This window comes from Panthera tigris, chromosome D1, assembly GCF_018350195.1.
Source record: "Panthera tigris isolate Pti1 chromosome D1, P.tigris_Pti1_mat1.1, whole genome shotgun sequence".
NCBI classification, from domain to species: Eukaryota; Metazoa; Chordata; class Mammalia; order Carnivora; family Felidae; genus Panthera; species Panthera tigris.
In genome coordinates this window covers 12,618,893-12,627,011 of record NC_056669.1, presented here as the reverse complement: position 1 = coordinate 12,627,011, position 8,119 = coordinate 12,618,893, and the positions used below count along the sequence as shown (strand labels likewise).

Genomic DNA, 8,119 nt, shown 5'->3' with positions numbered 1-8,119 from the left:
ATGTTGATCTGTTTGGCTTGTTAAATTGTACATATGTGTGAAACCATATGGTATTTGTTTTTCTCTGACTTTCTTCACTTAGCATAACGCACCCTAGCTCCATCCACATCAATGCAAATGGCAAGATTTCATTCTCTTTATGGCTGAGCAATATTCCATTGTATATGTATATATGCCATATCATTATCCATCCATCAGTCAATGGAGACTTGGGCATTTCCATAGTTTGGCTATTGTTGATAATGCTGCTATAAACATCAGGGTGCATATGCCTCTTTGAATCAGTACTTCTGTATCCCGTGGGTAAATACCTACTAGTGCAAATGCTGGGTTGTAGGGTAGTTCTATTTTTAACTTTTTGAGGAACCTCCATACCATCTTCCAAACTGGCTGAGCCAGTTTGCATTCCCACCAACTGTGTGAGAAGGTTCCCCTTTCTCTACATCCTCACCAGCATCTGTTTTTTTCCTGAGTTGTTCATTTTAGTCATCCTGACAGGTTTGAGGTGGTATCTCTTTGTTGTTTTGTTTTTCCCTGATGATGAGTGATTTCCCTAATGATGAGCATATTTTCATGTGTCTGTTAGCCATCTGGATGTCTTCTTTGGGAAAATGTCTTTTGATGTATTCTGCCCATTTATTAACTGGATTATTTGTTTTTTAAGTGTTGAGTTTGATAAGTTATTCATAGATTTTTAGATGCTAATTCTTTTTTCGGGTCTGTCATTCATAAATATCTTCTTTTATTCTGTTGCCTTTTGTGTTGATTGTTCCTTTGCTTTGCAGAAGCTTTTTATATTAACCAGGAAATGAAAGGAGAAATAAAAAAAACCATGGAAACAAATGAAAATGAAAACACAACAGTTCAAACCTTTGAGATGCAACAAAATCAGTCATAAGAGGGAAGTAGAGAGCAATACAGGTCTACCTCAAGAAGCAGGAAAAATCTCAAAACACAATCTAAGCTTGCACCTAAAGAAGCTAGAAAAAGAACAGATAAAGACTGAAGCCACTAGAAGGGTAATAATAAAGATGAGAGCAGAAATAAATGCTATCAGAACAACAACAAAAAAAAACAGATCAATAAAACTAAGAATTGGTATTTTGAAAGAATTTATAAAATGTATAAACCCCTAGCCAGACTTATCAAAAAGAAAAAAAAAAGGACCCAAATAAATTAAATCATAAATGAGAGAGATCACAACCAACACCACAGAAATACAAACAATTATAAAAGAATACTATGAAAAATTACATGCCAACCAATTGGGCAACCTGGAAGAAATGGATACATTTCTTGAAACTTCATTTTAAATCTCCTATTTGATTTTTAGGCAGCTTGTTTCCACCTCAGGTTTTAAATCTCTTCACGTTGAAGTAGTTGAGAAACATTGCCATAAGTGACAAGGGTATATTCTTTAGAAAAGGCCATTGTTAAGTGGCCAGAATCTTAGTTTATTTTTTAAACCTAGAATCCCAAAAGTATGTGACAAAGACCTAAATTACGTAACTGTTTCTCAAACTTTTTTTCCTGGGGCCCACAATAAGAAAACCCTATGAAACCTCATTTCAGAGCATATACAGAAAACACAAGTCTGTTAAAACAATGTTTATCCTAACCGCATACAATGTATTATGATATTTTGTAGTTATTCTATTTGACTCCCTTCCGTTCTATTCCAGTTGTAAAGTATTTTCCATGCCCAAATAAAATAACTTTACTGTCCCCTTAAGGGTTGTAATGCACCATTTGAAAAGCAGACTGACCAGCCTGTGGTTCTCCCTCCTGTCTTTGCTATTAAACCTAAAAATAAGAGTTGAAAAGTACCACATCTGTGGATGCACATATTCTCTCAGAGGAATTACAACCATCCAGAGTTTCTTTGGTTCAAGCAGTCTTTATTTTCAGTGTTAGAGTTTCCCTCTAAGCTTCATTAGTCAAAAGCTGAAATGCCATTTATGGCCACAGTGTGCCACCTGGCATCACAAAACTCCCGTCCATGACCTGCCCCTGCTCACTCCACACAGCCAGAAGAAAGAAGCCAGGAGGGAGTTCTTCAGTGCGTTTTAGAGAATAGATCTAATTACAGCCTATTGCCACCTGTGGTTGAGGCCTTGCATATTTTTATACCAAGTGCATTTCCTTTAATAATGCCTTTGTTTTGCTATCATGAGGAAGTAGTCACTTCCACAGTAGCAGAAGTATTTGAAAAACTGGGAAGAAGGAAAACAGAAGCCCTTGTCTATAGTTCCTGAACAACTGAGACTTGATTTGGCTGATTTCTCTCAATATTTGTAGTGCTTTTTTTCACAAGTTCTTTCCTTGCTGTAAACAACTGCATATACTGATTTTTTTAATTTACATTTTAGTTAACATATAGTGCAATATTGGTTTCAGGATTAGATTTTAGTGATACATCCCTTACATACAACACCCATTGCTCATCACAACAAGTGCTTTCCTTTTATCTCTCACCCATCTAGCCCATCTCCCACCCACCTCCCTCCATCAACCCTCAGTTCTCTGTATTAAGAGTCTCTTGTAGTTTGTTTCTCCCACCATTCTTCTCTTCCACCACTTCTCATATGATCATCTGTTTTGTTTCTTAAATTCCACATATGAGTGAAATCATATGGCATTTGTCTTTCTCTGATTTATTTTGCTAAGCATAATACATCCTGGCTCCATCCATGTCATTTCAGTTGGCAAGATTTCATTCTTTTTGATGGTTGAGTAATACTCCTGTGTTTGTGTGTGTGTGTGTGTGTGTGTGTGTGTGTGTGTGTGAGAGAGAGAGAGAGAGAGAGAGAGAGAGACAGACAGACAGACAGACACACACTCTGTGTAGAAAACCCAAAAGACTCCACCAAAAACTTGCTAGAACTAATACATGAATTCAGCAAAGTTGTAGGATAGAAAATCAACGTACAGAAATCTGTTGCATTTTTATACACTAATGAAGCAGCAGAAAAAGAAATCAATGAATCCCATTTGCAATTGCACCAAAAACAGTAAGATACCTACAAATGAACCTAAACAACAACGATTTAAGTTAAATCTCAGGTCATAAAAGGAAGAGCCATAGGTCTAAATCCCAGTACAACTTAGATCTGTGGCAGATCTAAAGGAGCAAACTCTGTGGACATGAGTATCCCTACCACTAAAGGTGGTACGTGTTCACAGTACAGCCACCTACCAGATGACCTGTTACACCATACTACACCAGCCATGCTCAACTTGAATTGCTCTGCATGGGGATATCTATATAGATAGAAATATGGAGAGAGGTATAAGAAGATATAGATAGATGCAATTATAGAGATAGCCATATAGATATGTATATACGTATACATGCATGTTTTTCATATATAGGGTCTATGTATATACATTTAATACTTGTTTGCCAATCTTTCCAGGCACATATCCATACAATCGTATGGATATCAGAACTGTGATCATAGCATGTTGGAGATTGGCTCAGAGATATGATAATTTCTAAAGGAATTTATTGGGGAGTGGGGAAAGACAGTGCTCTGAGCTACTGGCATAATTACCATGACCACATAGAGAATACCACAGTAAACAGACATTTGCTTTGCACCCCTAAAATAATTAGCTCATGTTGTTTTGTAATAGTGTTGATCTGGTCAGGACAAACACTACCACCCTTAGTAACAAAGAGCCTGTGATGTGGGGAAAGGCCACAAAACCGGTTTGAGCTCATAGTTCAGCAATTGAGTTGGGGCTGGAGCTCCAGGACCCTGACCTTTGTGGACCTGCACCCCACAGAAAGTAGGGTCTGGCTCCAAAATCCTTGAGACCAGATTGAGAGGAAATAAACATGATGAAAGAGAGCTGAATTTTAGATGAAGTAACATAGTCCTGACTCGTGCTTCTTGAAGTTATTTTGCCTGATGGTGGAGGGAGTGAGGCCATATGTGTGGCAGGAAGGTTGTTAGAAAATGTACACAGCACGTTTTTTCACACTGTTAATTTTACTCAATTATTTTGCGTTAGGGGTAGGTGATTAAAGCTCTTTAATTGGTAAATAAACTTCAACCATAGGGAAAAATGCAACATATGCTTGGTTTTTAAGATAAAAGACCGCTAAAGAATTTTAATCTTTTAGCAGGATCTTTTATAGCAATATCCATAGGCCCCTGGAGATTAGAGTTTATTCTTCTTTACTTTTAGAATACATTTGTAGAGAAGTTTGAACTAGCCTCTAAGAAACTCTCCTGGCACACACTCAGAGAAACCACAAGAATGTGTGTGTACCCTTGTGGGAGAGGTTGCTCTGACCTCATGAACATAGCTATCCAGTCTAGGGACAGTGGGGGAAGAAAACGAAAATTTGTTCTAGGCAGAACATTAAGAACCCACTCCTGATATTTCCATCCGTCTGGAAGAACATTTGATAATTTTTCTTTAAGAAGGAACCCAAAATTCTCTACTTATTCCTGTTCCGGAAGGCCTGGCTTGGTCTAGTGCTGCTTGGGCAGGACAGGTAAGCTTCTCTGATTCCAGAATTCAGTATTAGACCCCTGGCCTGTAGACATGCAACATTCTCCAACTTCACCTTTCTTATATATGACAGTGAATTTTGGGGCGTGGTTCTCCATTTTGAGAGAGAGTATGTGTGGGAGTACACGCACAAGTGGGGGAGAAGTGGAGGGGAGGGGGTGGGTGGGAATCTCAAGCTGACAGCACAGAGTCTGACAAAAGACTGGAACTCACCAACTGTGAGATCATGACCTGAGCCGAAATCAAGTGTTGAACCCTTGACCGACTAAGCTACCCAGGCAACCTTGCTTACTTTTTTCTAATTTCTAAACTCATTTAGAACTCAACGGAGAGAAAAGAATATATTTATTAGAACTCATTTGAAAACCCATGAATTTCCTCATTACTGTGTGCCATCATCTGCACTTAAACTTTTTGTTCATCTTCTCATTGAACTGCTATAAACTTGAAGACGTAGAAAGCATTATTTCCATGACATACACGGAAAAACGGAGACTCAGAAAAGTAAAACAATTTACTTGTACTCCTTCCTATAAGCCTGTGCCTAGGCCTATGTCTCCATGAAGGAGAGAGAAGTACAAACTGTGTCCCATAAACCAAATCTAGTCTTTGGCCTGTTTTATCAAAGTTTTTCTTGGAGGACCACCAGGCCCACTTACTTACTGCCTTTTGTTGTGTTCTCCCTACAACAACAGAGTAGGGCACAGAGCTGAGGAATTGTGACAGAGGTCATATGAACCCCAAGCCTAAAATACTTACTATCTGGCTCTTGACAGAAAAAGTTTGCTGATGACCCCTGGTCTAAATCTAATAATTGGTTGGATTCGTAAGAATAAAAGAGTGGGCAGCAAGAAGAGAAGGTTGTGTTGAGCAGGTAGCATAGTCAAGTGGCAGAGAAATACGGCTGATGACAAGCTGTAACATGTGCCTATGGGTCTGATGATCTGAAGTGGTATGAAGAGGGAAGGTCACTGGGTTGAAGACAGATAAGAAGCTAGGAGGACTTACATGTCAGATGTGCCATCTTTGAGACTATTAAAAACTCCCAAAATGAGAATGGGGAGGAAGGTCGTGAACTGCATACTAAACTCTATTAAAATATAAGAGAGATCTTGACAGAAGGCCAAGGAGGGTGGTGAGGGTGTTAGCAGGAGAGAATAACCCTCCATAACAGGAGGGATTCCATAGAAGAGGGTGATATAGATGAGACCAAGAATGGTTTGCATTCCACATTCTATATTCAGTGTCCTCTAGCCTCAAAATGAACACATGTTCCCTTAATTTGTTCCCAGTATGTCACACATTCCATTATTAGAGCATATATCCCACATAATTTTTTTGTTTTAACAACGTTGTTGAGCCAGAGTATATGTACCATAAAATTCACCCAGTGTAAGGCTCACTGACTCTTAATGAATGTACCTAGTTGTGAAACCATCACAAAAAATTTTTGGCACATTTCCTTTTGTACCCAGAAGATCCCTTGTGTCCATCTACAGTCCCTTCTCATTCCCGCTTCCAGCCCCGGATAGATATCTGTCAACCTGCTATGAGTCTCTAGGTTTTATGGATGTTTCATATAAATGTAATCATTCAATATATGGTCTTTTATGACTTTTTTTCCCACTCAGCATAAAAGTTTTTATGAGGTTTTATTCGAATAGCAGCATGAATCAGTACTTTATTCCTTTATATTGCTGAACTGTAATCCATCGCATACATAGACCAAATTTTATTTATCCATTCATCAGTTGATGGATATTCAGGTTGTTTCCCCTTTGGCGATCTTGCTAATAATGCTGCCATGAACATTTATGTACATGTTTTTGTATAGAGTTATGATTTCATTTCTCTTGGGTATATATCCAAGGACTGGAATTTCTGGGCACATGGTAACTCGATGTTTAACATTTTGAGGAGCTGCTAGACAGTTTTCCAAAGCAATTGTGCCATTTTATACTCCCACCAGCAATGTATGAGGATCCCCATTTCTCCACATCCTCGCCAACACTTGCTATTGTCTTTTTATTTATAGCTATCTCCAACGTGATTTTTATTTGCATTTCCCTAATGACGAATGATGCTGAGCATCTTTTCATGTGCTGATTGCCTTTTTGTGTATCATCTTTGGTGAAATGTCTATTCATCTCTTCTGTCCATTTTTAAAATTGGTTTGTGTTTTTATTATTGAGGTGTAAAAGTTCTTTATTCTAGTTACAAGTAGTTGGATAGATGGGGGCAAATATTTTCTCCAATTTTGTGGGTTGTTTTATTTTTTCATAAAATAGGGAACGCTTCACGAATTTATATGTCATCTTTGTGCAAGGGCCATGCTAATCTTCTCTGTATCGTTCCAATTTTAGTATATTTGCTGCTGAAGCAAGCGCTGTTGTTTTATTTTTTAAATGGTGTCCTTTGAACTACAAATTTTTTTTTTCCTTGCAATGAAGCAGAATTTTTTTTTCTTTTGTTCCTTGTGTTTTGGTATCATAATTCAGAAGGCTTTGTCTAACCTAAGGTCACAAGTATTTCCTTGTATATTTTCTTTTTAGGAGTTTTGTAGTTTTCCTTGTATAATCATTTAGGTCTATGATCTATTTTGAGTGAATTACTACATATGAAGTCCAGCTTCATTCATTTGCTTATGGTTACAGAGTTGTCCCAGCATCATTTGTCAAATAGACTATTCAGACGATTATTTTCCTATTGAATTGTCTTGGCACCCACACCAAAAATCAAGTAATTATAAATGTAAGGGTTTATTTCTGGACTGTGAATTCCATTCCATTCATTTATAAGTCTATCCTCATGCCAGAACCACACAGGCTTGATTATTGTTACTTTGTAGAAGGTTTCAAACTGGGAAGTGTGAATTCTCTAATCTTATTTTTTTCCCCCACGATTGTTTTATTACATGTCCCTTGAATTTCCACATGAATTTTAGGAAGTAAAGTGCTACTTTCCGAGAAAAAAAAAAAACTGGGAATTTGATAGAGATGGTGTTAAATCTTAAAGATCAATTTGGAGAGGATTGTCATCTTCACAGTGTTCTCTGGTCCATGAATGAGGGATGACTTTGATATTTTTAAGGTCTTCTTTGATTTCTTTTTTTTTTTTTAACTTTTTAATGTTTGCTTATTTTTCAGAGAGAGAGACATAGCATGAGAAGAGGAGGGACAGAGAGAGAAAGAGAGGGAGACACAGAATTGGATGCAGTGTCCAGGCTCTGAGCTGTCGGCACAGAGCCTGTTGTGGGGCTCAAACCCATGAATCATGAGATCATGACCTGAGCTGAAGTCAGATGCTTAATTGACTGAGCCACCCAGGGACCCCAGGTCTTCTTTAATTTCTTGCAACAATGTTTTTTAATATTCAGATTATAAGATTTCATTTATTTAATTTATTCTCAGATACTTAATTTTTTGCAACTATAAATAGAATTGTTTTCTTAATTTAACTTTCAAATTGTTCATTGATAATTTATACAAATACAAGTGACTTTCATATTTTGATCTGCCCTGCAACCTTGTTGAATTCTTTTTTGTTGTTGTTGTTCTAATAATTTTTAGTGGATTGCTTGGGCATTTCTATACAG

At 37.5% G+C, this 8,119-nt stretch overlaps 1 non-coding gene across 1 annotated transcript; it reads right to left on the bottom strand.

Annotated features, from left to right (window-relative positions):
- Nucleotides 1-6,804: 6,804 nt before the first annotated feature.
- LOC122231659 lies at nucleotides 6,805-6,907 on the bottom strand. Its single transcript, XR_006208904.1, has one exon. It is a non-coding gene; the product is annotated as a U6 spliceosomal RNA (small nuclear RNA).
- Between the last annotated feature and the right edge of the window lie 1,212 nt (nucleotides 6,908-8,119).